Source organism: Vipera ursinii, assembly GCF_947247035.1.
Source record: "Vipera ursinii genome assembly, chromosome: 6".
Classification (NCBI taxonomy): Eukaryota; Metazoa; Chordata; class Lepidosauria; order Squamata; family Viperidae; genus Vipera; species Vipera ursinii.
The window spans coordinates 61,973,461-61,982,202 of record NC_139515.1 but is presented as its reverse complement, the minus strand read 5'-3'; positions in this window follow the sequence as shown (position 1 = coordinate 61,982,202).

The following is an 8,742-nucleotide window of genomic DNA, read 5'->3' as shown; positions in this document are numbered from 1 at the left end:
AAATCTGGGGTGCTTTTCTATTTATCTCAGGTGTATTTGTGAGGTGACTTTTTTAGGGATATTTGATGATTCTTTGCTAGGTGTCTGCATGTTTTCTTTGGGGGGGAGGTTGTGGGTCTGCATATTTCCATCTAGGTGGAGAAATCGATTGCTCAGTTTTAATCAGGCTGCTTCTGGTTGGGTTAGATTGAGCAGTAGGAGTTTGTTAGATGTATGCTGCTTCTTTCTTTGATTATTGTGTTTCCTTCTATGTGTGACACACCTCCATTTTTCTTCAGCCAAGGGTTTATCAGTAGGTTCAAATCCTCTGAGAGTTATTTTTTAATTATTTGGTTCGGTTTGGGTATATAGTCTGTAGAGGGGAGGTTGAACAGATGGGAGGTTGAACAACTAGTGTTGTGGTGCAGCTGGAACAATCTTAAACTGAACACACTCAAAACTGTAGACATGATAGTAGATTTTAGGAGAAACCCCAGTGGTGAGATTCAAATAATTTAACAATCGATTCTCTGCAGGAGGGGAGGCATGGGGGTGCTGCCACAAGGCAGGTGGGGGAGGGGGCAGCTACCCCATGCTCCCCACTTACCGTGCTGCTTACCATGCCGAAGGGCCCCTGCAGCCAGGCCTACCATGCCCCATTCTAACTCTTTTATGTTACTCATATCCAGGGCTTTTTTTCTCATAGAACGCTCAGAACGGAGTTCCGGCACCTTTTTTGGATGAAACCTTGTAGGGTAGGCAAGGCGGGTTGTATGACATGTGTGAGTTCCGGCACCTTTTTCTTTTACAAAAAAAGCACTGCTCATATCAAGAAATAAAATAAGAAAAGAGAAGAGAGTACTATGTTATTTGAGGGACTCCTCTCTCTTAAAGTAAAATTCATATCCAAAATCTTTCTATTACTTTAACCATATTCAAACAGGTGTTTCTTTTTTAAATATTCTCTCTGATAAGTCTCTTTATTTTCACTTTGGCCTTCTTTTTTTGCCCAATATGTTTAATCAATATATTCTGCTGAATCAAAGAGTCTTTCCATATTCTTGTAGGTGTCAGTGTAGATATAAAAAATAAGTCAAGTACTATATCTTTGTAAGAGGCATTTGCTCTTTCATGTTTGTTGAAAATCTTTTTCTTTTTCTCTCTGTATTTCTTATCATTTTTTGTCTCTCCAGTTCTAGTGGTGTTCCTGATGTCTCTGCCATCCATTTTGACCAGTCTTTTTTCTTATAATCAAATTTATCTTGTGGAAAGTATAAGTTGCCTTTTCAAAAACCAATACTTCTTGTAAAAAAATTTCAACTTCAACTGAAATCATACTTTGTTGTGTTAAGTTCCATCTTTGAGTCTGTATTCTTGAATTTGTGTTCAGTTATTTGTTTTATCTGCTCCTTCTCTATTATTATTTCCTGGGTTGTTTTTTTTGGAAGGTTAAATTGGAGATGAATTGGTTTATGTTTTGAAAGTTATTTTGGATTTCTTTGTGGTTTGAAGTCATTGTTGTTTGAATTAGTTGCAGCATCTCATATGTCTCCTCTTGAAAAGTATTTATTTTTTCTTGATAAGTTCTTTCTGCAAGTCTCTGATTTTCCATAGTGGTCAAGAATTGAGGTTTTCTTTTCCCTGCAAATAGCTTTAGAGTCACAGTTTACTAGATATTTATAGTCCAAAAAGGTTCAGAAAAGTTTCCTGAAGTTTATAATCTTCTCTTTGTCTGCAGCCCAAATTGTTTTCTTTTCTTTCCCCCCACCCACAGCCGTTCTCTATTGTTATAGCTTTGAAGGTCACAAGCACAGATTAGTTTTTTCCAGATTTTGCCAAGTCCTGTATAATAGCCATAGCTGTCATAGTCTTTATCCACTACTAGATGTCAGCACTGGTTTATTTTTCAAATTATCAAAATAGAAAATTGCCTTTAAAATGAGAATTTTGACCGTTTAACAATTCCAAACTTATCCAGATTTAGGTTTTATATTCATTTCATTTCATTTCTGTATGTTTTGGCCCTCCATAAAAGGCTTAATTCGCCACTTCCATTAGTAAAAGGGTGGGGCAAAAATCCCCCTCCTTCACATTCAGAGGTTTTTTGCTTCTTGGGATTTTTTCCCCCCAGGAAAGTTAATAAGCAGGATAGAGAAAATCTATGATCTTATCCAGATTCAAATGCGCTGTTTACAATCAGCTTAAAATAATGCTTTTTGACTTGTTGTTTGTAGCTTGGAATAGAGTCTAGACTCTGAAATTAGGCTAGCCTTTCTCCTGTTGGTTTCTGGAAGGCTTCTCCTGGACCGATCAGGTCAACCACTGTCTCTCCATGGTCTGCGGGACTTCCTTCTTTGCCATCTCTTCAGGGTGACTTCTGGCCCGTTCCGTGCGCCTTTGCTGTCTAGTCATGCCGGCCACATGACCACGGAGATGTCCTCGGACAAGCGCTGGCTCTTCGGCTTTGAAACGGAGATGAGCACCGGCCCCTAGAGTTTGAAACGACTAGCACGCATGTGCGGGGGAACCTTTACCTTTACTAACAGGAAGAAATTCAGCCAGAGGGTACGGAGCCCCCAAATCCCTTGGCTGCTGCACTACTGTGCAAGATCGGAAGTCAGTGGTGCAAATTCCTGCTAGGCACCAGGACAGCTTTGGCAGTGCCAATCTTGCCTAGGTTGCTACTGTGGTGATTGCAACTTGACTTCTTGCTGACTGGCAGAGGCTCTGAGGCACCCTGGGTTCAAGCCCTCTGGGTCAAGGAATGTGGGTAAGTTGCTCCCTGGATCCTCTTGGGTTTCTATAGATCCTGGATTCAGGCTGCCACAGGGCTGTGGCATGGATGGAGACGCCTCTTGTTGGGCGCCAATTGCGCCAGTGCTGCCGCTTGCTATAGGATGCCTTGAGACTCATCGTGCCAATTGCGCAGGTGCTGCTGCTTGCTGCAGGAGGCCGTGAGGCTCAGGGCGCAATTGGTGTGATGAGCCTTGCAGCCTCCTGCTGCAAGTGGTGGAACTGGCATGATTGGTGTGTTGATCTTTGTGGTGCAACGGGTGAATGCATAGCAGGCGTGCACACAGATTCCGCTGTTTTCGGCAACGCTTCTTTGTCTGGCCGGCTGCCTCAGATCAACTGCAGTGTGCCATGGAGAGCATGGTGGACGCGGGGCAAGCGCGAGGAAGGTGTGCACACTGACTCCTCTTTTTTCAAGTGCCATTTTAACAATCGGTTCACCGAACTGGTGTGAACTGGCTGAATCCCATCACTGAGAAACCCTACTATTCTACAACCTCTTACAATACTAGACAACACAATATCAATAGCAGAGACTTTCAAGTTTCTAGGTTCATTAATATCTCAAGATTTAAAACAGACACCTAACATCAAAAATGTCATAGAAAAAGCACAACAAAGAATGTTCTTCCTGAGCCAAAGGAAAGCTACATCTGCCCAATGAGCTGCTGATCCAGTTGTACAAAGGAATTATTGAGTCTGTCATTTGCACCTCTATAACTGTTTTGGTTAGAACTGCAACCAAACAAGACAGACATAGACCTCAACGAATAGTTAGAACTGCAGGAATTGTTTTCCTCCTTACCCCAATTTCTTCTTTTCCTTTATCCTTTCTATTTTCCTTATCTAACTTTCTGCTCCTTTTTCCTCCCTTTTTCCCTCTCTCCTTGTACCATCCTACTTTGTTTAGTAACTTCTCTCCCTGTGATCTGATACTGCTTCCTATGCTGCTGCCATCTTGGAATGGCCATTGGAGGGCACTAACACTTTTTGCTAGTCAGTTAACTAAGATATGTAGGAAGCACACCACAATAGTAGTGGGTGACTTTAATATCAACTGGGAGATAAACTCTGCACCAAGTGGAAGATCAAACAGGTTCCTGACAAAAACCTAGCAGACAATTTTGTCTCCCAAAAAGTAGAAAAGGGAACTAGGGGATCAGCCATATTGGATTTAATTCTCAGTAACAGAGACAAAATGATAGAAGGTGTTGAAGCTACAGGAAACTTGTGGGGAGTGATCATGTAATGTTGAAATTCAACATTATGCAAACACAAGCAATAGAACATAGTCAAACTAGAGTCTTGGACTTTAAGAGAGCTAATTTCAATAAACTTAGAGAGAATTTGGGAAGGATTCTGTGGATGAGAATCCTCAAGGGGAAAACAACTCAATAAATTTTGAAAAACGGGTTTGATGTCACGATGAGATGGGCGAAAGACACCAGAGCTCTGGCTTCTTAGCTCAATTTCGCTCTGTCTGGAGACCCCAAGGGGTCGGAAATTTGCCCTGGAGAGCTGACAAAGAAGAAGAGAAGCCTTGGGAGCTTGGAGCAGATGGCAGTCGGGCCAAACAAACCGAGGAACCTCTTCAAATGGATGGAAGGCTGCCTGTAACGCACAGGCAGCCCAAGTCATAAACAACCAGGAAAAAAGCAGAGAACCATGGCATGCCGCCAGACAGCTGATTGTCAACAATGTGCTGAGAACTGGAACCCTATGGACTTGGAAATAGAGATCCCCTGATTGGATAAAATTTCCAAAGCAAAGACCCCAGGAAGATTTGGGAAGAAGGAAGTTAAAAGTGGTGAAAAATTTTAAATGGGGGAACAAAACTAAGGAATACAAAAGAATATATAAAAATGGAATTGGGACTGATTTAAAGAAAATTTGGTTAATTCTAATGGCATGGGAAAAAAATTCTTATCTAATTTCTGTGAGAAAGCAACTTAAAAAGATTTTTTCTAAACCTGGATATAGACAAAACAGTAAATAAGGACATCTAGTGGTGAAAGTAGATACTACAACAATACTAAAATACTAAAAGAACCAGAGAAGCTCTTGACCTTGAAACAATACCTGTTGTAAAGGAAAGAATCTTGTGACTCTATGCTAGAAAAGACTCTCTACAATCATATCTTCTGACCCTGGATATAACTACAATAGAAACTATTTGGAAACAGAGGACTTTTTACATCTTTAAACTAACTGGAATATTTGAATTAGCCTAAAGCAGTTGGCTTGTTTCACGGCTGGATTATAGCCTAAGGCAGTTGGCTTTTTTTCTTTTGCTTTTTTTCTCTTTGTAGATTTACAAAACTTGCTCAGTTGAAAAATGAGTGCACCAAATCTCACTAAAATTATGAAAAAAACCCTCTTCTGCACCCTCTTCTGGAACATCCAGCCCAGCAAGTCAGGGATCTATTGAAAAAATGTTGCAGTGAGAAAAAAATAAACAGCTCTCAAAAAGAGATGCAAGCTACACTACAGCTAATTCAAGGATCAATACAGAAAAACCATGAAGAGACAAAAAACAACTTTGATAACTTAAATGAGCAGATGCTGGACAAAAAGACAAAAATTGACATCCATCAACAAATGATTGCCAAAAATGAACAAAGAATTCAGAAAATAGAAAACAAATCAGAAGAAACTGATTAAAAAATGGAGGCATTAATGGAAGAAAATGAAAGGTTAGAACAAGCAAATCAAAGCTTAGAAGGAGCAGTTGCAGCCTTGGAAATGGAGAAAGCTATGCACTACCTAAGATTCCAAAATATACCTGAAGACAAGGAGGAAGATATATCAGAAGTGATTATTAATCTATTGATGGAAGCCCTAAAAACAGAAAGAATGGAGATACAAATGGAAATAGATGAAATATTCTGAATGAATTCAAGCTAGGCAAGGAAATACAAATTACCTGGAAGAAGTCCATGTAAGATTTATAAAGAAAACAATAAGAGATGAGATACTGAGAAGAGTTAGAGATGAACCATTACAATATAAAAATAAAGAAATTGTGGTGTTGAAGCAGATCTCTAAGAGAATAAGAGACACCCAAAGACATTATCACTTTTTGACTACAAAGTTAATCGCAAAATGTGTAAACTTTAGATGGTTAATGCCAGAAGGGATCTTAATCAACTGGAACAATACAAGATACTGATTGGATTCAGTCTGGAAAGCATAAGACTTTGACGAAAGAAACAGAGCATTCCTGGATGAAAGAGTACAACATCAACAAGAGGACAGAAAAGGCCAGAAACAGACAGAACAACAGAGGAAACAACTATACAAACAGAAGGAGAGAAAGAAAAGCCATATCAAGAGGGTGAGGGAATGGCAAGAGAGCAAAGGACCATGAGATCGACAAGATCTAAATATACATAAACAAAATGGAGAAAGAAAACAGATTTTTTTCAGTGAACTAAGTGGACTGAATTCCTCATCAAAAAGAAATAAAATCTTTTTTAAAAATTGCAGAAATTAAATATTGATATAATTTGTTTGCAAGAGACACATATAAAAAACAATACTATAACCTTTTGGAATACCCCAAAATTGGAAAACTGTTATGCATCAGCACAAAAAAGAAAGAAAGAAAAGAGGAGCAGTTGTATACGTCAAAGAGACAATAGACTCTGAAATGATTTATTCAGATGAAGAAGGTAGAAATATTTTTACATCAAAAACACTTTGGTAGTAATATATGCACCAAACAATAAACAAGAAGATTTTTATCAAAATCTTCATAGAGAAATAGTAGAAATGGAATACCAAAATATTTGCCTAGTAGGAGATTTTAACGCAATAGTAGATGGACATTAGACTATAAAAGAAGCAAAAAAGGAAAAAGAAGAAAAAGATTACCTAAGACTTTTTCTAACATGATAGAGGAAATTGGGATACAAGATATTTGGAGAGAAACTAATCCAGAAAAACTACATACACATTCTATTCAAATAGCCATAAATCTTGGTCCAGAATTGACATGATTTGGATAAAGTCTGAATTAAGAACCAATATGCAGGAGATTGAGATAGAATTAGGCACATGGGCAGACCATAACCCTTTAAAAATTATGTGGAATGGAATTAAAAAAAACTAAGATGGACCTTGAACTAATCCATATTAAAAGAAAAAGAACTTATAAAAATAGCAACAAATATCTTTAACAAAAATAAAAAAGAAAATAGAACATTACAAAATGTATGGGATATAGCCAAAAGCATATTTTAGAGCTGTAGCTATTGTATGGCGAAAAAAATAAACAAAAAAGACAACATGTATTGTTAAGGGAAGAATTCAAAAAACTAGAATTAGAACTACAAATAAATACACAAAAGAAAATTCTAAAAAGAAAATGGAAATAATAAAACATAAATTAAATTTAATGGAATCAGAAAAATTGGCACACCAAATCAAAAGAGCAAAACAACTTTTTTGAAAATGCAAATAAACCAGGAATATGGCTAGCCTACAAACTTAAAAAACAGAAGGAGAAAAAATTGATAAACAATCTAGTAGATGAAAAAGGCTGTTTACAATTTAAAAATGAAGAAATAAAAAAGATAATTAAACAGTATGAGAAACTGTATGATATAGAAGAAATTTCATGGGAGAAAATGATTCAATAGATGGGAAAAAATAATTTACTAAAATTCTCAGAAAACTTCAAGACTATGTTAAATGAAAAAATAACAACGATGGAATTTACAGAGGCTATAAGAAGACAAAAAACTGAAAAAGCAGCGGGACTAGATGGGTACCAGCAGAGTTGTATAAATGTCTACAAGATACACTAAGTACACCGTTGAAAGATGTGTGTAATGAACTTTTGTTGGAAGCTAAACTCACAAATAAAAAGGGACACGGTGGCTCAGTGGGTTGGGACACTGAGCTTGTCGATCAGAAGGTCGGCAGTTTGGTGGATCAAATCCCGAGTGCCGCGTAGCAGAGTGAGCACCTGTTACTCGTCCCAGCTTCTGCCAACCTAGCAGTTCGAAAGCACGTAAAAAAAAATGCAAGTAGAAAAATAGGGACCACTACGGTGGGAAGGTAACAGCATTCCATGCTAGTCATGCCTGCCACATGACCACGGAGACGTCCTCGGACAAGCGCTGGCTCTTCGGCTTTGAAACGGAGATGAGCACCGGCCCCTAGAGTCGGAAACGACTAGCACGCATGTGCGGGGGAACCTTTACCTTTACCTAAACTCACAAATACATGGACAGAAGCAAATATTACTTTAATACCAAAAGAACACTCAGATTTGACACAGACCGATATCATTACTAAATGTGGACTATAAAATTTTTACTTCAATAATAGCGGAGAGACTGAAAAGATTTTTAACTGAATTTATACATCCAGATCAAAATGGATTTCTACCAGAGACAAATAAAAAATAACTTAAGAGTTGTAACAGACATATTAGAATATTATTAAATGTATCCAGGGAAACAATTGGCACTAGTATATCTAGATGCTTAAAAGGCATTTGATAATGTTTCCTGGCAATGTATGACTCAACAGCTAAAAACAATGGGCTTTGGACAAAACTTTATAAATATGATTGAAACAATATACCACAAACAGCAAAAGTGATTGTAAATGGAGATTATACAGAGAACTTTGATATAAGAAAAGGCACAAGACAAGGATGTCCACTATCTTCACTGTTATTTATCCTAACTTTGAAAGTTTTAAATAGAAATATTAGACAAGACACAGTAATTAAAGGACTAGAAATAAAAGGTGAAACTTATAAACTACAAGCATTTGCAGATAACTTAGTATTCATCCTAGAAGAACCTTTAGAAATGATCCCTAAATTATTGGCAAAGATAGAATAGTTTGGAGAGATAGTAGGACTGAAGATAAACAGAGAAAAAAACTAAAGTGATAGTTAAAAAACTTACAGATAAACAAAAAAAACAAATGTCAGAAAAAATAGAATTACAAATT